The 22,783-nt window shown below is 39.7% G+C and overlaps 1 protein-coding gene across 2 annotated transcripts in view; it reads left to right on the plus strand.

Moving 5' to 3' along the window:
• The window catches only part of PAPSS2 (3'-phosphoadenosine 5'-phosphosulfate synthase 2), an 88,916-nt gene that overhangs the window by 29,953 nt on the left and 36,180 nt on the right, over positions 1-22,783 (plus strand). The gene's annotated exons all lie outside the window — the stretch shown is intronic.

The raw sequence follows: 22,783 nt of genomic DNA on the forward strand, positions 1-22,783 counted from the left end.
GAGTCTAAGTCTCTTTGTAAGTCATTAAGAACTTGCCTTATGTATCTGGGTGCTCCTGTATTGGGTGCATATAAATTTAGGATTGTTAGCTCTTCTTGTTGCATTGATCCTTTTACCATTATGTAATGTCCCTCTTTGTCTCTTATGATCTTTGTTGCTTTAAGTCTAATTTATCAGAGATGAGAATTGCAACTCCTGCTTTTTTTTGCTCTCCATTTTCTTGGTAAATCTTCCTCCATCCCTTTATTTTGAGCCTTTGTGTGTCCTTGCATGTGAGATGGGTTTCCCGGATACAGCACACCAATGGGTTTTGGCTTTTTATCCAATTTGCCAGTCTGTGTCTTTTGATTTGGATGTTTAGCCTATTTACATTTAGGGCTAATATTGTTATGTGTGAATTTGATCCTGCCATTTTGATGCTAGCTGGCTGTTTTGCCTGTTAGTTGATGCAGTTTCTTCATTGTGTCAATGCTGTTTACCATTTGGTATGTTTTTGGAGTAGCTGGTACTGGTTGTTGCTTTCTATGTTTAGTGCTTCTTTCAGGAGCTCTTGTAAAGCAGGCCTGGTGGTGATGAAATCTCTGAGTAATTGCTTGTTCGTAAAGAATTTTATTACTCCTTCACTTATGAAGCTTAGTTTGGCTGGATATGAAATTCTGGGTTGAAAGTTCTTGTCTTTAAGGATGTTGAATATTGGCCCCCACTCTCTTCTGGCTTGTAGAGTTTCTGCTGAGAGATCTGCTGTGAGTCTGATGGGCTTCCATTTGTGGGCAACCTGACCTTTCTCTCTGGCTGCCCATAGCTTTTTCTCCTTCATTTCAACCCTGGTGAATCTGATGATTATGTGTCTTGGGGTTGCTCTTCTTGAGGAATATCTTTGTGGTGTTCTTTGTATTTCCTGGACTTCAATATTGGCCTGCCTTGCTAGGTTGGGGAAGTTTTCCTGGATGATATCCTGAAGAGTATTTTCCAGCTTGGATTCATTCTCTCCATCACATTCAGTTACACCTGTCAAACATAGATTAGAGCTTTCCACATAGTCCCATTTTTCTTGGAGACTTTGTTCATTTCTTTTTACCCTTTTTTCTCTAATCTTGCCTTCTTGTTTTATTTCATTGAGTTGTTCTTCGACCTCTGATATCCTTTCTTCTGCTTGGTCAATTCAGCTGTTCAAACTTGGGCATGCTTCGCGAAGTTCTCGTGTTGTGTTTTTCAGCTCCATCACTTCACTTATATTCCTCTCTAAGCTGTTTATTCTCGTTAGCATTTTGTCAAATCTTTTTTCAAGTTCTTAGTTTCTTTGCCTTGGGTTAGAACCTGTTCTTTTAGCTCAGAGATGTTTCTTATTACCCACCTTCTGAAGCCTGTTTCTGTCCATTCATCAGACTCATTCTCCATCCAGCTTTGTTCCCTTGCTGGTGAGGAGTTGTGATCTCTTAGAGGAGGAGAGGCATTCTGGTTTTGGGTGTTTTCATCCTTTTTGCGCTGGTTTCTTCCCATCTTTGTGGATTCATCCACCTGTCATCTTTGTAGTTGTTAACTTTCAGATTGGGTCTCTTAGTGGATGTCCAGTTTGTTGATAATGAAGTTATTTCTGTTTCTTAGTTTTCCTTCTAACAGTCAGGCTTCTCTGCTGTAGGACTGCTTAGGTCCACTCCAGGCCCTGTTTGCCTGGGGATCACCTGCAGCAGCTGCAGAACAGTAAGGGTTGCTGCCAGTTTCTTCTTCTGCTATCTTTGTCCCAGGAGGATACCCGCCAGATGTCAGTCTAAGCTCTCCTTTATGAGGTGACTCTTTGGATATATGGGGGTCAGGGAGCTACTTGAGGAGACAGTCTGTCCTTTATAGGAGCTCAAGTGCTGAGCTGTGAGCTCCGTTGTTCATTCAGAGCTGCTGGGCAGGTACGTTTAAGTCTGCTGCAGCAGAACTCATAAACCCCCCCTTTTTTTGCCAGGTGCTCTGTCCTGGGGAGTTAGGGCTTTATTTATAAGTCTCTGTCTTGTTGCTGCCTTTTTTCAGGGCTGCCCTGCCCAGCAAGGAGGCAGCCTGGTCACCGTCTGCCTGCAGAGGCCTTGCTGAGCTGCGGTGGGCTCCACCCAGCTGCTGTGTGAACTTCCCTGCAGTCCTGTTTATATGTGTATAGTTAGAACTGCCTTGGCAATGGTGGCCCACCTCTGTAATGGTGGACTCTTTCTGTAATTGCAGGCTGCCTCAGCAATGGCAAGCTGCCTCAGCAATGGCGGACCACCTCTTTAGTGGTGGACTGCCTCAGTAATGGCGGACGCCCCTCCCCCACAGAGCTGGACCATCCCGGGTTCAGCTGTGCTTGCTGTGAAACTCTCAGTCCAGAGTGTTTCAGACTGCTGTTTTTTTGTGGTGGTGGGACCAGCCGAGCCTGGTCACCTGGATCCCTGCCTCAGAGCCCTTTTTTTTTCAGTTGAATGTTCAACTCTGTCTCTCAGGTGTTCCAGTCATCTGTTGAAAAGGTGCCAGGATCTGTGTGATTTCCTGTGCAGCGACCCACTGCGTGGCTGAAACAGCCACACTGAGATTCATGGTGCTTTTTTGCCCGGGAATCTCCTGGCCTGGCTCCCTCTTTCAGTCCCCTTTTTTATCAATTGAATGGGCGACTCTGTCTCCCAGGAGCTCCAATCGCCAGCTAAAATGGCGCCCAGACCCATGTATTTTGTGCAGAGACCCGCGGCGCTGGCCAAAACAGCTGCGCTGGCAACCCATGGGGCTCCTCCCCCTGGGAATCTCCTGGTCTGTGGGCAATAAAAATCCGTCTGGAAATGCAGAGTCCACTCACCCTTCGTGCTTTCACTGGGAGCTGCAATCCTGAGCTGCTCCTAATCAGCCATCTTGGATTAGAGTCCTGTATTGTGTATTTCTAAATAGCGAGAAGAGAAGATACTGAATGTTCTCACCATGAAGAAATGATAAATGTTTGAGGTGATGGATTGCTGATTACCTAGATTTGATCATGACACAATGTACACATGTATTGCAATATCACCTTGTACTCCATAAATATGTATAATTATGTATCAATTAAAAATTTAAAAAATTTTTAAAAAGAAAAATCGAGAGAATAAAAAAAGATGATTAAGTGGAAATTAATAGTTTTATATGAATTTGATGTAACTTTTTCAATTATCTGATTTAAACTGTGCTATTGGACAATGTCACCTATTTTCTTTCACATACACTTTAATGTTCTAATCCTTTAATTCCTGTGTATTTAATACTGATTTATGTCAGGGATGTGTACTGACTAGTCAGGTATAACTGGAATCTTACTATAAAGTAAAAATTATTGTAGTCCTTCTAAGAAATTTATAATTCATTGTAATACTTTAACACTAAATAAAAACCTAATTAATATATGATATTCTTCTAGTTAAAAATTAGGCATATAGGACTATATGCAATACTGTGGAAAACAATTAGGCATGGAACTTTATCGTTAGAGTTTGTTTTGTTATTTTTCAAAAGATAATGATAAAACACTCCTGTAAATTAAATATAATCATAAATTCATCAAATCTCAGGATGGTAAAACCTTAAATATACCATTCGTAACTGAGATTATATATTTTCTTTCTTCTTCAGAGGAATACCCTGAAGAACTATGGAAATTTCTAAGAAACAAAAACCAGTCTTTCTTATTCAGACTTCTTTGTAAAACTGGCCAAAATAAGTCTCTGCTTTTCTTAATTACTTGAAGTGGTACTCACATTCAATTCTACTAGTTGTCTCTAACCAGTGGTATAACCAGAATAATTGGAGTCCCAACTGAAAGAAAAGATGGATAAATTTGACTACATTTAAAAAATAAGTGTATGGAAAGCAACACCATAAATAAGTCAGAAACAGCATTATTCACAAAGTTAATGGGTAAAGAACTAGAGGCTGGGCACAGTGGCTCACACCTATAATCCCAGCAGTGTGGGAGGCCGAGACGGGTGGATCACCTGGAGTAAGGAGTTCAAGACCAGTTTAACATAGTGAAACCCCATCTCTACTAAATACAAAACATTAGCCAGGCATGGTGGCACATGCCTGTAATCCCAGCTACTTGGGAGGCTGGGGCAGAAGAATCTCTTGAACCCAGGAGGCGGAGGTTGCATTGAGCTGAGATCATGCCATTGCACTCCAGCCTGGGCAAAAAGAACAAAACCCCATCTCAAAAAAAAAAAAAAAGTATGGTAAGATTACCTAATATATTCAAGGCTCCTGTAAATCATAAAAAAAAAAGATCAATAATGAAATAGAACAAGGGGTAAAGAGTAAGAATCAAAGTCCAAAAAAGAAAAAGAAAGAAATACAAACAGTTCTAGACATAATAAAAGGTGTAAGGTGGACAATATAGCTTATAATAGAAATTTAAACTAAAATCACATTGAAATATCATTGTTTATTCATCAGATTGGTAGAAATCCAAAAGTCTTGATATACTCTGTGGCAATGCTGTTAGGAACTGACACTGTCATCTATCACTGGTAGGAGTATAGATTTGGTGTAGTTTTCTATGATGGACAATTTAGTTATATCTATCAATATTACAAATCCCCATACTAATTGACCTAGTAATCCACTTCTAGGAATTAGTCCCACGGATATATTTTCACATACAAGAAATTAAGTATAAGGTTATTAATTATTGCAGTGTTTGTAATAGTAAAAGACTGGAAATCATCCAAATATTCATCAAAAAAAGAGCAGTTAAATATATTATATATTCATACACTGGAACATTATGCAAGGGTAAAATTAATGAGAAAACTCTCTGTACTGATGTAGAAAGATTTGCCAAGACAGATATGAAAAAGCAAGGTGTGTAATAGTGTAGAAAGGAGGATTAAACAAACAGCTGCCTATTTTCTTTCTTTTTTCTTTTTTATTATTATTATTATTTTTTAAAGACAGGGTTTCACCATGTTGGTCAGGCTGGTCTTGAACTCCCAACCTCAGGTGATTCGCCCACCTTGGCCTCCAAAGTGCTTGGATTACAGGTGTGAGCCACCACGCCCAGCCATAGCTGCCTATTTTCAAATTTATTCCATTTGCATTGGAAAACTGTCAGGGCATGAAAGGAACTGGTAGAAATGGCTACCTGTTTTTAGAGGCAAGGAGGAGGGAGACTGGAGAGATGGGGTAGAGGTGGAAACAGCAGCATGACCTCTGCATACCTGCTTGTGTATATATCTTTTCAGTTTTTGAGCCATGTGGATGTGACTTATACAATAACTAAATAATTAAAAAGAAGACTAACAGTCCAGAAGCCAGAGACAACAGGAATATCTAGGGAAATTTCAGGGGTCAGATTGACAGGTGTGCAAAATGTGAAAGTAGAGTGGTAAGAGATGAGATGAAAAGACCCATTTTAATTCTCATTAAAAACAACTATTTTTCTTTTTCTAATATTTATTCAGAGCTTAACTAATAGCCAGGCTCTGTGATTTTATGTGCTTTTCCTCATTTAATCCTCCTAACAGTTCAGTAAGGCAGCAGCTGTTATTACAATCATTTTATAAGTGAAGGAACAGAGAGGCTAAGTGATTTACTCAAGGGTACACAGCAGCTGGCCACTGGTGGAATCAGCATGCACCACGCATCATGACCCTGTGCTCGTGCTCTTAACTTTCGTACCATTCTGCTTGTTCAAGAGAACATACAGCCAACTGAGAGAGGTGGCATGAGGGGCAAGAGCTTCTATCTTTCTACACAGTGAATTGTATTAATTCTGTAGAACTCATCTTACAGTACTAACAAGTATGGCTGCCCCCAAATCTGTAACTCAGCCAAGATCATTTTTAAATATTTCCCATTCTTATGACCTATCCACCACTTTGGCACCCATGTTCTTCTAAGACTATCTCAGCATCTGGCCCACTACCTTTGACCCTAACAAACATTTGAATAACAGATGACATTTATGAACTATCATTAGTTTGAGAAATATTCATTTGGTAAATTTTGAACCCCTACAGTATTCCAGGTACATGGATTCAAAGATAAACATGAGTAGAGCAGCCTCTCTGGTCTTCCTATCTGGTGAAGCAGCCTGACATGTCAGCAAAAATCCATGCTTAACTTAAACTGTCTTTCATATTGGTTAGTGTTAACCTAGATTAGCTTAAGCATTAAAATCACTTGAAACACTTAAGAAAGGCAACAACATAAATCCCTGCAGTTTCTTGAGACTTAGCCCCAAATACTTGAATGATAATTTCTTGGGGATGGTCCTGGGAATGTGTATTTTTAACAAGTGCCCCATGAGAGTCTTACAATTAGGTGAGTTTGGGAAATGAGATAGCAGGAGAAACAGGATACTGTTGGGCCAGAGGAGGAAGTTGCTCAGTCTGTCTGTAGGTGGCAAGATTAGCCAGAGCCTTCTTTGTAAAAAGCCAAAGCCTCACAGCAATGTTTAGGCCACACTTTAATAAGTAAGTAAGCACCCAAGGAGAGCAAACTTTCCAAGCAAGCAGAATTTTAAAAATTAGCCGAGTACAGCGGTGCATACCTGTAGTCGCAGCTACTTGGAATGCTGAGGTGGGAAAATTGCTTGAATTTAGGAATTCCAGGCTACAGTGAGCCATGAACATGCCACTGCACCACAGCCTGGATGACAGAATAAGCGAGACCCTGTCTCTAAAAAAAAAATAAAATAAAAGTGAATGTTACTCTACTGGCAAAGAAGAGAGTGGCCTGATGGAAGAGAGACAAGGAGTCCAGTTCAAAGCTGTCAGGAAGGTTTCTGGGAGCAATAAGCTAACTAATTGTGGTGGAATTGTATTTAGCTAAAATTTACAAGATTTGATAGATTAACTTTTTTTTTTTTTGTAATGAAAGAAACAAGCAATAGGATGGCTTCTAGCTTAGAAAATGGAGAGAAGTGTGGGTCATTTCCAGTGGTGATGAGGACTATGGGAAGAGGAGGAAGGGGTGATGGCAAGAACAGGAATTCCATCTTGATCCTGCTGAGTTTCAGTGGCTCTGGGGGTATTATACCTACTAGGCATTTGGATATCTGAAGATGGAGATTTGGGAGCCCACAGCGTATGGAGATCGTAGACAAATCCTTGGAAGCAGGTGTGAATCACTGAGGGGTGCAGTGAGGGAAAGCAGCAGATTGCTGACGGCAGAGCTATAGACCTCCGACCCTAAAGAGAGATGGAGGAAGAGAGGAATATAGAAAGGAGTCTGTGGAAGAGCAATGAGAAGACAGAAAAGTTCTGAGAGAGAATGTTACCTTGGAAGCTGAAGAAAGAGAGTTTTCCAGAAAAGAGTGGTCAATGGGAAGAAATGGAAGAGAGACGGTGTTCTAGAGATTATTGACTGCTTGTAGTTTCTGCTTCTAATGCCTTGGTTTGCCAAATCCAGTACAGATTCTGCATGAATCTCCAGTTAAATGGTCACCCATGTAACTGACAGGTTGTCTGTTTTTATACAGCTTAAATTCCTAAGAAAACCTGATGGGTTCATCCTGTGAGTTGGTTTCACTTGGGTCAACCTAGTGCTATTTGCCATTACTAGGGAGGGTAGCAGGTGAGGTTGCATCTGTAGCTGTGGCTGAGCAGATAACTGTGCAGGGGAAAGAGGATAAACACTGAATATCTTGTCAATAATCATCATAACAACCCCCAGTGTTGATTAGGCACTGTTTTAAACACCTTACATGTAGTAATTCATTTAATCTGTTTGAATGTAATGGTGAGCACGGAAGTCATATATCGCAGTGAATTGAGTCCTCTACTAATAATAATGACAGTAAGTCTCTAGAAAGGCATTAATCTGACTCTTCCCGCAGAATCCTTCCCTGGGTCCACTCTTGATGATTGGGTGGGAGACTGTCTTCTGATCAAGTTTCCCGAGTTCCCTTAATTGAATCATCAGAATATCACATATAAAATGAGGCCTTGAGCCAGGCTGGCATAGCCACACTGAAGTCCTGTGATTTCCATTTACCTGGGAGCATGATGAGTTTAGTGGTCATTCTTAGACTTAGGAATCTGCCTTCCAGTGCATGGTGTTTAGACAGAGTAGCAGCTGAATGAATTTTGAATTTAATTGTGCCTGAGCAGAGAGTGAACAACCTTTGCATGTGCCAGCTTTTTGACGTAGACTTCTCAGAATTATGATTTCAGGTCATTTCCAACTGAAGTACTCTTTCAGTTCACAGTATATATGTATTTTAATTAGCTATCTTTGGATTGTTTATATTTATGGAGGAAGAAACAGTGAAATAACCTACTTGAGGATATGCTCAGTGCATGTAGCTCGTTTGACATATAAAGCAGTGTTTTAAGTAAGTGTCCAGTTAAGTCATTTATTTAGATTTAGTTGATAACTTGGATTTCAGCACTAATTGAAATGCATTGGTTAACATTAGCTTAATCAATTCTCATAGAATATGGAGAGCTCACCAGAACTGTAATTACAATAACCCATAGTTCTTTGATGTAGATTTCAAAGGATATTTTACAAATACATTTGTGAATGGAGTTCTGGTCTTTTAAACATTTGGACTGCTTTGGCTTTTTCTGTAGTGGGGCCTATAAGAAGACAGGTCACGGCAGGTCTCACTTAAAAAAGTCTTTAGCACAGAACATAAAAGTGACTGTAAAGTTTGGAACATGTCATTTCATTGAGTACTGACACTGGAGGAGTTTAAGGATATTCACACCAGTTTACAAATCAACAAAACATTTTTTAAATTTCTGTTACTCATTCAACAAATATGTAATGAATATCCACTCTAAGTTCAAGTATTCTACATCATCTCTTTTCATGCTTGCAAACATTAGTAAGAATTATAATCCCACAATTTATGAGATTTAGAGAGGTCGGGCTTAGCTTTTTCAAGGTTCTATTGGAGGCAGAATTTGAACTGATTCTAAACTGTCCAACTTAAAATCTATATTACTTTCTCTTAGCTGGATCTTATCAGGAAATCAAAGGTGTATAAGCTATGGCCCCTTCCACGTGGGGTTGACAGTGAAGTCTAAAACATCAGACTTAAGTCTATACATCTAGAAAACATAGGTGCAAGTCTTCACCACCCACGCAAAGTGCCACAGGATCTCATAGTTACAGGATTTTAGGGAAGAGGCATCAAGGAAGGCAGCCAGTGCCCATGGAATTTATGCTACTTGGAGAACCGGCAGTATGTGGATAGCTGAGGGCGTGGAGAGATGATTCCAGTAGGAAGAGCTGAGTGAGAAAAGGTAAAAAGCCAGAATGACCAAGCTGTGTTCAGGAAATCACAAATAGACCTATTCCTGAGAACGGAAGTTCTGTTATCTAAGAGTAGAAAATGTGGCTGAAAGGTAAATCAAGCTGGCTTAGCAGAGGGCTTTAACTTCCAAGCTAAGAATGAGAACTGTTCTGTGGTTTCTAGGAAGCCAATACAAGTTTTGAATATAAAAGTAACATGATTTAAGGGTGTTTTAAAAAAATAACCGGATTGTCAATTGGAAAAAGAAGTGATAGAGCTGGAAATCAGTAAAGGGGCTCTGGGCCAGGCAGGGAAATGACATAATGGCTGCTTTACAACCTTGAGGAAACCCAGAAGGAGTAGGGCTCATGGAGGACTGTGTTCAAGAATAGGTCCAGAAAGTTAGGCCAGACCAAAAGGGATATTTACTCACAGCAATGGAGGGCAGGGCAGCTAGAAGGAAAGCGCAGTCACAAAGAGAGGCAAAGGCCAGGGCTGGAGAGTCAGTTCATAGCATCAGGTAGGTCTAATGAGTGAAATGCAGCAATGTCTTAGTCCGTGCAGGTTGCTATAATAAAATACCATACCCTGGGTGGCTTATAAACAACAGAAAATTATTTCTTGCAGTTCTGGAGGCTGGGAAGTCCAAGAGCAGGAAACTGACAGATTCAGTGTCTGTTGAGGGCTGTCTTCTTGCTATAATCTCATGTGGAGGAAAAAGGGCCAAGTGGCTCTGTGGGGCCTCTGCATAAAAGCACTAATTGCATTCATCAGGGCTCCTCCCTCGTGATCTAATTACCTGCCAAAGGCCCAACTAATCCTATCACATTAGGCATTATGTTTCCACAAGCAAATGTAAAGGGCAAGGGGAACAAAAAATAGCCCATAGTAGCCTGTACATAACAAATGACCAAGTTAGGGGGCAAAAGGCAAGGGAGGACTTGCAACAAGTTCTATGACAGAGTGTGACACAAACTGAGGCATCTGGGTCAGGACCAAGGCTGAACATCATTTGGCAGCCAACTTACTGCCTATTGTTGGATAAGCCTGAAGGTTGAAGTGGAAGTCACAAGAACCAAGACATGAAGGGTCTAAGTGAGAGTGCTGATAGTGAAAATTGGAAGAATGTTTTTATATGATAGAGTTCATGAAGAAAGATTCAACAGGATGTGTTGATACATAATTAGAGAGGAAAGAGAGCAGTAGGTCCGATAAGCTCTCATAGTCATTTTAAGAGCAAGCCACCTTCCAAGGGTGAATTTGGAAACTAGTTATTTGGGCTTTGGGAAAGTTTTATCATGGAGAGCCCTTTTCCATAAGGAGATGCTTTTAAAAATATCAGTCTTACATGTCAGGAGTATTGCTACCTCCAGGATAACCATGAAATCTAAACTTAGCAGGTGTCTTTCCACCTGCTATCTCCATCCAAATCTGGCTTCACATGATGGCTTTTGGGTCCAGGAGTGAAGATCTGTGAGCCTCTGTGGGTGTGGAAACCCCCCTCCTAAAGTCCCGGGAAATAGTTTGACATGCATGTACACCCCCAACTTCAGCTATGAAATTCTCCATCTTGGGTCCATTAGGATGCAATTTCAGGACTACTTGGTCCAAAAATATTTAGTCTTTTACCCTGCAATGATCTCAGTCTAACTGCTTCTCTTCCATTGTCCTGTTTCTGAAGCAAAAAACAGCTCTTTTGAGTATTTGCCCTTCTGTGGAGTTTCAAATCTCCTTCTTTCTCCTCCTTTCTCGTTGTTTACTGGGATCCCTCTATATAAAAAATTAAAGGCTATGTATGTTATAATAGGAGGCTTGAGGACATAGAAAGGGCTGAATCAAAATTAATCTCACCTCCACTTTGGAGAGACAAAAGGGACTCAGAAGAGAGCACTGCTAGGTCTCTTTGGCTTTCTCTCAAACCAGAATCTCACTTCTGATATTTTTAAATGTTTTCCATAAATATCATAGATATGTCCACACTTGTTATGTGCACACCCAACTGTTACCAGTGTCTTGTCCATTAATTTTTCTGCTTTTTCTGGTTTACTTCATGATGTGCTTATGAAAGGATTTCTCACATAACTCCAAGCAATTTTAACCCTTAAATTAAAAGTAAAATCAAGTTAGCTATTTTAAGAAATGTGATCAGGAAAAATAAAGAATCCAGCAATGCAGAAGCTAAAGTGATTATGAAATGTTTAGGTTTTCATGATTTTGTTTGTTGCTAAATCTTACTAAAATGTACTTTTTTAAACAATTAGACTTTTTATTTTTTAGAAGTTTTGGATTTACAGAAAAATTGAGACGATGGTACTAGGAGTTCCCATGTACCCTGATACCTAGTTTACCCCATTAGAAACTTTTACGTTAGTGTGGTATATCTGTTACAATGAATGAATCAAATACACATTGTCATTAACTGAAGTCCATACTTTCTTTAGATTTCTTTAATTTTCACCTAATGTTTTTCTGTTCAAGGATTCCGTCCCATGTTACATTTAATTTTGTCTCTTGGCAGTGACAGTTTCTCAGACTTTCTTTTGTTTTGATGACCTTGACAGTTTTGAGGAGTACAGGAGTACAGATCAGACACTTTGTAGAATGCCCTTCTTGGAGTTTGTGTGATGTTTTCCTGATGATTAGAATAGGCAAAAAACTAAGATGGTTATGGCAAATATGAAGTCCAGCTCAGGGCTCCAGTCAACCTAGTGTGAGTCTTGGCTGATGGGCAACTCCTAGCAACTGTCTCTGTGACGGCAACGGGTGACAAGGGGTCAGGGCTTCCACCCTGGCATCTGGATTCACTCGATCCTGCATTGCACCCACTGGGGGGAGGTGACGTTCCAACTGAGCTGGACACAGACTCCTGACCTGGAGGGCACCAAGAAGAGTGCCAAGGAGAGGTGGCTCATCTGTGCTCTGGGAGTGAGGAGCTGTACATAGATTGTACCAGCTGGAGACTGGAGCCAGAGGAAGAGACACATCAAGTAATTTCACTAAGAGGCAGCAGTCCAAGGAAGATTAGGCAGATTCCAGAGCATATGAGCAGAACCAAGACCGAAAGCACAGAACATATGGTTATGATTCCAAGTGCAACATGCAGCCAAAGCTCTCCAATATCATAAACCTGTTCCTTCCTGCAGGATATCTGAAGAAGCCAGATCTGGGTGGTTTATCATCTAATGGAAACTCCATAATCTCTTATCTTCTAGATGATACCTTGTTTGTAACCACTTGATTGACATCTAACATATGTGGTAGATAGAGGACCAGAAGTGTAGAAGACCTCTAACAGTGCGCACAGTCCCGTGAGGAGAGGGGCTTCTTTATCTTTTTTGGCAAACATCTGAGTAATGCTTGAAAACTGTCTGAATTTGCCATTTAGGGTTTTCCAACAATTTGCATGTTTTTCAGATGTTTTGGGAAAAAATTAAATACCGTAAAAAGTCATGTGTAATTTTTTTTAAAAGATGCCATAAGTATGACCTCTATCTGTTTTTTCCTTTGTCGTCATTGTTGCAGTTTTTTTCACACTATTCAAATTCTTGTCTCTTTGACATTAGTCTGTGGTTTATTTCCTCCTATTGACTTCTAAAAGTCAAATCAACTTAGTTATGTGTATGTTTTCTCCTTAAATTATTTTCTGATTCACAGCATTAACCTATTCAACATAACCTTCTATAGCAGGAATTGATAAAAATATCATTTTGGTCTTAAAGAAATTCTACATCCATCTTGAAGCTTTCTTTTTGGTCTGATCACAATTTTAATTCATAAATTTCAGATTTGGATCATTTTTGTGTTGCCCAGTAACTTTGACAAATGATTTAATTTGCTCTTTTCAGGAGTTTCTCAAATAATTTCTCTCAATTTTCACAACTGATATTTTGTCACTGTCTACCTGATATGGTTATTTCCCTTATAACTCGAGTAGTTTCACACAAAGTATAGTGTTGGTGGCTTCTGGGAGACATTGTTTGCATAATAAGTAAATGCGTATTGTGAAACTATATTCCTGGGATTGAATTTAGTGTGATCTGTCATTGGATCCGTTTATTCATAATCTGTCTTTACACAAAATACTTTAGAACTATATTTTCCTTAATGTTAAATCCCTTTTAAAACATGTTATCTCATGGAGCTGCATGCCTGTAGTTGTAGCTACTCGGGAAGCTGAGGCGAGAGGACTGCTTGAGCCTAAGAGTTCAAGTCCAGCCTGGGCAGCATAGACCTTGTTTCTAAAAAATCATCAGAAGCAGCAATAAAACCCCTATATTATGAATTTTATTTTAGTGACACTCATTCAGTTAAAACTTCCCTACCTACCAATAACCATAGAATCGGAATTGAACCTTAAATGTCCATTGGGTGGTGACTGCATCAAAGTTGAATAAGACAGACTTCGTGCTGTTCAGCTGTTTAGATAACTTACGAAAATTGTTAGGGCACCTTTCTCTGGGAGGTCCCCATTTGTCGTATCAATTTCCAAAAGTTGTTATACCTTTCATGGGCATTTTTTCTCTAAGTGATATTTAAATGCCAACACAAATTACTACATGATCAAGTGAAATGGGCTATACTTTAAAGATTATCAATGTAGAGCTCACTGCATTTCATTAAATATTTTAAAGGAATTCATTGCCTTAAAGATATGTTCTCAAGATATCAAGGCTAATAAGTTTTTCTTTCTTTTTTTTTTCTTGGAGTCAGAGTTTCACTCTGTTGCCCAGGCTGGAGTGCAATGGTTCGTTCATGGCTCACTGCAGCCTCCTGAGCTTGAGAGGTCCTTTTACCTCAGCCTCCGCTGGGATTATAGGCATGAGTTGCCATACCTGGCTAATAGAATTTTCTTATTTGTTGGTTTGATTTGGTTATTGTTACATTGCTTGTAATTTGTGTTACAGGAACTCACTTGTGTCTACACATCTGTAATCCCTTTGAATCTTAAGAATCAAACCATTTTGGTTTCACCATTTTCTGGTTGAGAAATTCTACATATTTTTGAATATATATTTATTTCTAAATTTAATATTGAAAACCAGAATATAGAGACAAGAAGGAAGAATTACCTAAGATGACCTAACCCTCAAGATGATTATTATTACTATTAGCATTTTTCCCACAATTTTCCAGACTTTTTTCTATATAGCCTTATACATATAAATACATATATTTTAACAATGAGATTAATGCTAACTTACTCTGTAAGCTGTTTTCTCACCTGTTCACCATATGAATGTACCATAATCTAGCTAACTGGTGGACATTTTTATTTTTGCTTATTTCACTATTTTAGATAATATTGCTATGAACATCCTTGGATAATGATTCATTTTTCTATATTATAATGTTGAGATTATTTGAGGATTGGAGAAACTAGCAGAGAAAATTATAGTGAGTCATTGTATGTTCACAACAAAACTTATATAAATTTATTTCCATGAGAGAATGTGGAATGAACTAAAATTGAAACTTTTTTTTAAAGAACAAGCTTTTTGTGTGGATGCAATGGTTCATGCCTGTAATCCCAGCAATTTGGGAGGCTGAGGCAGGAAGATTGCTTGAGTCCAGGAGTTCTAGACCAGTCCAGGCAACATGGTGGTTGCCCTACACTACAAAAGAACAAAAAAATTAGCCAGCCACAGTGGCTTGTGCCTGTAGTCCCAGCTACTGAGGAGGCTGTGGTGGGAGGATGGCTTGAGCTGGAGAGGTGGAGGCAGTAGTGAGCCATGTTCACACCACTGCACTACAGCCTGGGTCAAAAGAGTGAGACCTGTCTCAAAAAAAAAAAATGAGTTTTATATTTTTGTAATTTTAAAACACATTAGAAAACAACTATCAGAACCATAGAGGTCTACACTAAAAGTAGAAAATTGTAACTACATAAGAATTCTAGAAATAGTTTCAAACTATTAAAAGACATCGAAAGTAGAAGGGAAATAAATTATAATATATTTGAGATTGCTGGATATAATGATGGAGAAGAAATAAAATTGATCCATGTAAGCACATAATAAATTCTAATGATTTCATATTTTAAAAATTGGTACAGTTTAATTGTATCAAGCTAGCTAGAAGTTTGAAGAGTATTTTTGGCCAGGGTATGTATGATTAGTGATCAAATGGAAGACAACAACAGGAATATTTCTGTAAATTTGTAAAATACTCTTTAATATGATATAGCTATAATATGTGATATATAATAAATTACATGCCAAAAGGAGTGCAAGTGAACAAAAAGTATACATTATTATATAATTAATAAAAATTTTATGATATGAAGCATAGAAAAAAAGAAGCACCAAAATATGTTTTTATTTATAACATATTCTAATTTATTATTTCTTTAATAATTTTCTTTATAATTTATTCTAAACATTAATAATTCCTTCTCTCGGCCGGGCGCGGTGGCTCAAGCCTGTAATCCCAGCACTTTGGGAGGCCGAGGCGGGTGGATCACGAGGTCAAGAGATCGAGACCATCCTGGTCAACACGGTGAAACCCCGTCTCTACTAAAAATACAAAAAATTAGCTGGGCATGGTGGCGCGTGCCTGTAATCCCAGCTACTCAGGAGGCTGAGGCAGGAGAATTGCCTGAACCCAGGAGGCGGAGGTTGCGGTGAGCCGAGATCGCGCCATTGCACTCCAGCCTGGGTAACAAGAGCGAAACTCCGTCTCAAAAAAAAAAAAAAAAAAAAAAAAAAAAAAATTAATTCCTTCTCTCTTTCTTTCTTTCTCTTTCTCTCTCTCCCTCTCTTTTTCTTTCACAAGGTCTCACTCCATTGTCAAGGCTGGAGTTCAGTACTGTGATAAGGGCTCACTGCAGCCTTGACCTTCTGGGCTCAGGCAATCCTGCCATCTCAGTTCCCTGAGAGCTGGAACGGTAGGCACGTGCTACCATGCCTGGCTAATTTTTAAATTTTTGTCTAGAGATGCCGTCTCACCATGTTCCCCAGGCTGCTCCCTAACTTCTGGACTCAAGCGATTCTCCCACCTTGACCTCCAGAAGTGCTGGGATCATAGGCATGAGTCACTGCACCCAGCCCAAAACACATTTTTAAAAAGTGGATGAGATCATTGTCCAGATTGTAGTTAATTAATATCAAAGAGACAAACAAATGAATGTCCTAAGTAACTTGTTACACAGAAAAAGGCATATTCTTACCATAATAAGTACAAATCTTCCTAGAGGAAAAAATGGTAAAAAATCCAAACACAAAAAAAGTAGTTGAATGTTTAGAAGTAGGTATATCGTGGTAGCCTGGTAACTTGGTTTTGTCACCTGGAAAATAAACTGGCAGTACACGCAACGAGACCTACTAAACAGTTTGTAAGTTTTGATACTCAATTATTTCACTTTGGGTTGTACATCCAAAAGAACTCATCTGAAAGGAATAAATATATCATTGTGAAACATTTGAAGCTACTCATGTTGGGAAAATGAAGTGAGAATGATTTTTAAATTGTCTACATTATGGTGTAGTGTGAAAAGTCTTATTATATATTATCTCCTTGAATCCTCAGGGAGGAAACTCCATGCAGGAATAAGACCCAGACTTAAATCTGGCTACATCTTGTGTCTTCTGTGTGCGTGACCACAGCCACCTTCTCAACATCTCTGTGCAGTAGTTTTCAGATCTGTAAATGGATCACAATGTTCAGTCTCTATAGCTTCCAGGTTTTGAGCAATAAATGAGATATTGCACGTGGAAGTGGAGCTCCTACCATGGGCCCAGGGCAATCATTATGGTTGCAATTTTCTGAAAATGGATCTTTAAATGAATCTTCAAACTGCATACTGAGGAGCGGGAAGATTTGGAACACGTTTAATCAGCAAGGGAGCAATGAAAGCACAGATCAATGGCAATGAGGGCTAAGTTAAAACAGGGCAAAGTAGAGTTGTAAGGAGAGAAGAAAACTGGATTTGTTTGCACTGCCTGGGGAGCAGGAGGCAGTAGAGGAGATTCAAGGGCACCTGCTTGTTTTTTAATTGAGATGTTATGCACATCTTAAAAAAAGAAGCTTTGGGAATTGGTAAACTCCACAGGACACCTGGTTTAGACCTTTTTCATTCCCTGAGAGCCCTCCTCCTTTCCATGACACTTCTCCCTGTGACACATGCTTGGATTTGGCTCTGGAAATGCCCTGCCCCACCATGAAACCATCTTGTCTTTTCCCCAGGTTACTTATCTTGTAGTCACACAAAATCAAGGCCGAAGCTCTCTGCCACAATCCTTGGCACGTCACCTGAGTTCTAGGAGCCATTTTGGTAGTCCCCTTTCTGTGCCACCAATGGGAGTGAGGGTTGGGCCTGGCAGAGACACACATGCCACTCTGGGCTTTGTGACAAGGCTTGGGCTCTAATGGATCAAACCCAGGGCAAAGGCCATCTTCCATCTAGGTAACAAAGTGTTCATGACTCTATGACAGCCAGGACAAGGGCGGTAAGTTTGCAGTAGAATGACAGGTCAAACTGATCGACCTTAGTGTAGGGTATGTCCTGGCTGGACTTTAATTATCAGAGCAGCAATAATAACAACATCACGTGTGAGTGTGGGGGGGGGCTTTAATAATCAGAGCAGCAGAACAGCAATAATAATGTGTGTGTGTGCACACATAGGCATGGATATGTGTATAAAACTGGTGCAGTTTTATCCACTGTCTGATTTGATCATGAGCCCCACTTGCTCCCCAGACTTGGGTTAGAATGGACCCAGATCCCCAGAACTCTTCTAAACCTGGGTGATTTAGAATTCAAACTACGATCATTTCTCCAGACTACATTAAATGCCACCTGGATTGATCAGATTCAACATCCTACCATGCATCTGGTATTTTCTTTGCTACTTCATATAGATAATTATCTTATTTAATCCTTTCAGCAAGCCTAGGAGGAAGGTATTCTTATCCCCATTTTACAGAGAAAGATATGGAGGTTCAGAGATATTAATAACTTGCCCCAGGTCACAGAGCAAGTGAGCTGTGAAGCAGGTGCCAAATCCAGGCTTGTTTGACTCCAAAATCCATACTCATGCCACTCAGATGCATGCTACAGAGAGTTTTGCTGGGCCAGTAATGGGAAGAAGGTAGGGATTTTGCAAAATTTGTCTTAGGGACCCAGTATAGAAGTATACCACTAACTTTGGGGTTTCTGGGCCGCTTCCTGATAAGGGACAGAGTTAGATGAGATGCTGAGGATGTCTGTGTGTTCTCTGTACACACAGCAAGGCAGGCATTTTTTCCTTTAGCTTGTGTTTTGCTTTCTATAGAGAGAAGCCTTTTTCCAACAGTCACTTTCTTTCCAAAGCTTATAACATCATAGGCTCTTTAGTGGAGAGTAGTACAGCTTTCAACAAGAAAAAGAAAAGTTTTTGGCTATTCTGCCCCTTTGCAGTTCAAGTATCATTCAAAACATTTGCTTCTATTTGTTTGCTTTTTGCAAAACATCAAGGGTGATTTTGAAATAAATAAGAAGTAAAATATTTGACTGAACCAAAAAAGCCCAGTACCTGGCCATCTGAAAGTGTTTATTTATTTGTTTAAACATTGCTGGAGTCATAGAAAATTTAAATGCAGGTAACAAAGAACAAAAGTTAAGAGATAAATACTATGTTAGAGTCATTCCTTCTAATTAGATTTGAACTGTTTTAGAAAACAAAGAACTTGCTTGGGGACAATTATCAAGATCATAACAAAGTTCCCTTAGAAAATTAACAGAGCTTGGAGTTTATTGTGGATCTCTGCCTGTGTGGAGAAGAAATAGCCAAACTAGAGGAAACAAAACTGTCTCTACAGACAAATTAAATTTTGGTGGATGTTCATGTGCACAGGTGGACAGCACCCTAGTCTAATATGTTGTGATTAGGGTCAGAGTCCTTTTCTATAAATGCAGCAGCATTAAATAATATAATTCCACCATATAAAATCTTATTATATATTTTCTTGTTTGTTTACTTTTCTTTTGAGACAAAGTCTTTTTTTTTTGGTTTTTGAGCCAAGATTGTGTCACTACACTCCATCAACAGGACAGAGTGTAGTGACACAATCTTGGCTCACAGCAACCTCCGCTTCCGGGGTTCAAGTGATTCTCCTGCCTTAGCCTGCCAAGTAGCTGGGATTACAGGTACGTGCCACCATGCCAGCTAATTTTTGTATTTTTAGTAGAGACAGGGTTTCGCCATGTTGGCCAGGGTGATCTCAAACTCCTGACCTCAAGGATTCTAGTGCAAGTTGTCTTTTGTGGACACATTTTCATTTCTCTTGAATAGATATCTGTTAATGAAATTGCTGAGTCATGGGGAAGATAACTGTAAATGTCAGAGTTCTTTTCTCAGGATGATTGTGCAACTTCACACCTCCACTATCAAAATATGAGAGCACATCTTTGCCGTCATTAGATGTTAATTTGCATTCTTCTGGATGACTAATGACATTAAGCACTTCATGGTTCTTTACTGACCTTGTGTATATCTTCCTTTGTAAAGTGACTGTTCAAATCTTTTTCCATTTAAAAAAATTGGGTTGTCTTTATCATTATTATTATTATTATTATTTGAGACTGAGTCTTACTCTGTCACCCAGGCTGGAGTGCAGTGGCACCATCTCAGCTCACTACAACCCGTGCCTCCCAGGTTCGAGTGATTCTTCTGCCTTAGCCTCCCAAGTAGCTGGGACTACAGGCACACGCCACCACGCCCAACTAATTTTTGTATTTTTAGTAGAGACTGGGTTGCACCATATTCGCCAGGCTGGTCTCAAACTCCTGACCTTATGATCTGCCCACCTCAGCCTCCCAAAATGCTGGGATTACAGGCATGAGCCACCGTGCCCGGCTGGTTGTCTTTTTATTACTAGGTGTGCTTTGCATTTCTTCACATGGTATACATATATATACATATGAGAGACCCTCTCCCTCCCTCAGAGAGTGGAGCCCCAGGTATACCTCATCTTTTTGTCTTTCTCCCCCAGATGATGCCAGGGATTCTCTTTTGTTTTCTACTATAGTCCCAGTGTTTCAGATTGTCACTGGCACACAGTAGGAGCTCAATAAACATTTACTGAAAAAAATCAATGAATAATCAAGTGAACTGACCTTTGGGTCTGATATTCAGACATAATGTTCTTGAACTTAATGACATTAATTAACAAGAAAATCAAAAAAAGGAAATTTAAATGCTATCCTTGAGGCATCACGTACACTTGGCACCAAGGACACAGAATACCTTCAGGGGACTGGACATAGTGTCTTTTGCCTGTAATCCCAATACTGTGGAAGATTGAAGTGGGAGTATCACTTGGTTCCAGGAGTTGGAGATCAGTCTGGGCAACACAGTGAGACCCTATCTCTACAAAAAATATTTTTAAAAAATAGCCAGGCATGGTGGTGTGCACCTGTAGTCACAGCTACTTCTAGGGCTGAGGTGGGAGGATAGCTGGATCCTGGGAGTTCGAGGCTGCAGTGAGGCCTGATTCCACTACTGAACTCTAGTCAGGGTGACAGAGTAAATCCCTGTCTCAAACAACAACAACAAAGCCCAAGACAGAATACCGTCAGGGGATTTGTTCACCCAGGGAGATACTGCTAGACTTTCTCATGGAGTGGCCTAATTTGTCCCCATTTATGAGCCCTGTAGTGTAAGACATCACTGCTGTCACATCTGCCACATTCTGGGACTATGCCCAACCATATCCAAGTCTTGGGTTCTGACCAGGTTTCCTTAATGGACGACCAGAACATCTAGCTTTAGAGGGTTTTAGGTAACTTCACCCAGCTGATCCCACTGTGCCCTTAACCACCTTCCTCTTGGCCCCCTCTGACACTGATAATGCCTGTCCCCTGACCCTTGGCCCCTCTGCCTGACTCTGTCTCACTAGCAGGCCCATTGCCACTCTGTGCTCTGCCTTTCTTAGCACCCCTAAAAGGCCAGGCAGGAAAGGATGGGACAAGTTGATTATCACATCCCTAAGGAATTCAGTAATTCCCATATTCATCCCTAAACACATTTACCATCAGTTGTGAATGGGGCTTTCTTAATTTTACACTGAAAGGCCAGTAGGGGCTCCTAAGTCCTGAAGCCATTTTCCTGGTCCCAATCCAGCAGACTCCAGCCTATCTGGTTGGGGATATCTACAATGAATAAGAATCATCAACATTCACATTTGTAGAGAACTTTGCCATTTACATGTCATCTTACATAAACCACCAAACAATCCTAGTTGTAGCCCTCTTTGGTTCTATTTTCTCAAAGTTTCTATTTCCCAAAGCAAAAAGAGGTGAGTTTTCTTTTCTCTTTTTCTTTTCTTCTTTTTTTTTTTTNTTTAATGAGACAGGGTCTCACTCTGTTGCCCAGGCTGGAGTATAGTGGTGCAGTCATTACTCACTGCAGCCTTAGCTCCCTGGGTTCAAGTGATCCTCTCACCTTAACCTCTTCAGTAGCTGGGACTATAAGCACATGCCACCATGCCTGGCTAATATTTTTTTATTTTTAGTAGAGATGAGGTCTCACTATGTTGCCCAGGCTGATCTCAAACTCCTGAGCTTAAGCAATCCTTCCTCCTTCACCTCCCAAAGGGCTGGGATTATAAGCATGAACTACTGCTCCTGGCAGAGTTTTCTAAAATCCTCTAGCTCTTGCTAAAAAAATATTGGTGCTTTCTTAGTTCTGGTGGGTATGCAAAAAAAAAAAAAGAAAAAAAAAAGGCTCATAGATTTTTACAGTTCAGAAACCTGGTTTATGTCTGTCATTAGAAATTCAATTGCACACCGCAGATATATATGAGTAGTTCCTAACCTTTTTATTTAACCATTATTATGGATTTTTTCCCCCTTGGATCACATGTTACTTTCTTTTAAGTCCACCAAAAGCTGTATTTATTGGCTCACTTTACCTTTTTTATTCATCAGACTTACACCTCTCAGTCAGAGTTTAGAATCAGGATCAGACAGTCTCCTACCTCACTAAGCTGATTTTATTACAGCCAAAATAAAGACATTTGATATTTGGATTGGATTCCAATCCTAATAACTACTACATTTCCATTTCTGATGGGCTTTTTGAAAGATTAAAAAGTTAATACACTAACCCTTGAGAAAGTGGAAGCAAAGTTTATTTCTTGTGAAGAAGTAGCCCTTGTGTGTTGAAGGGCTTCACTCTTGCCTTGTCTCTGATGCCTGAATGGGAGCAACACGGGTATTACTGACTTTAACCCTTTTCACTGCAATCTGGGCCTTTCTCTGGCTCTATAGGGATTGAGGATTAACCAGCCCACCCTAGTATTTCCTTATCTGCTAGAGTATTTTGGTTCTGAGGTCAAGCCCATTGGACTTGGGGAGAACATGCATTCATTGAAACAGTCATTTTCTTAAGGTGCAAATGTTAAAATGTCATGCAACCAGGACTATTACATAAAATCAAAACTTATCCAATTTGAATTATACTCTCAAAGGATTATGATGAGTATTGTAAAGTTAGTGTTTGTTTCTAAATTAATAGAATTAATAAATGTCATTCTGTTTGCCAGTTATGGAAGAGATACAGTTGGAGAAGACTATTAATATAATAT

Source organism: Cebus imitator, unplaced genomic scaffold (assembly GCF_001604975.1).
Source record: "Cebus imitator isolate Cc_AM_T3 unplaced genomic scaffold, Cebus_imitator-1.0 Scaffold97, whole genome shotgun sequence".
Taxonomy (NCBI): Eukaryota; Metazoa; Chordata; class Mammalia; order Primates; family Cebidae; genus Cebus; species Cebus imitator.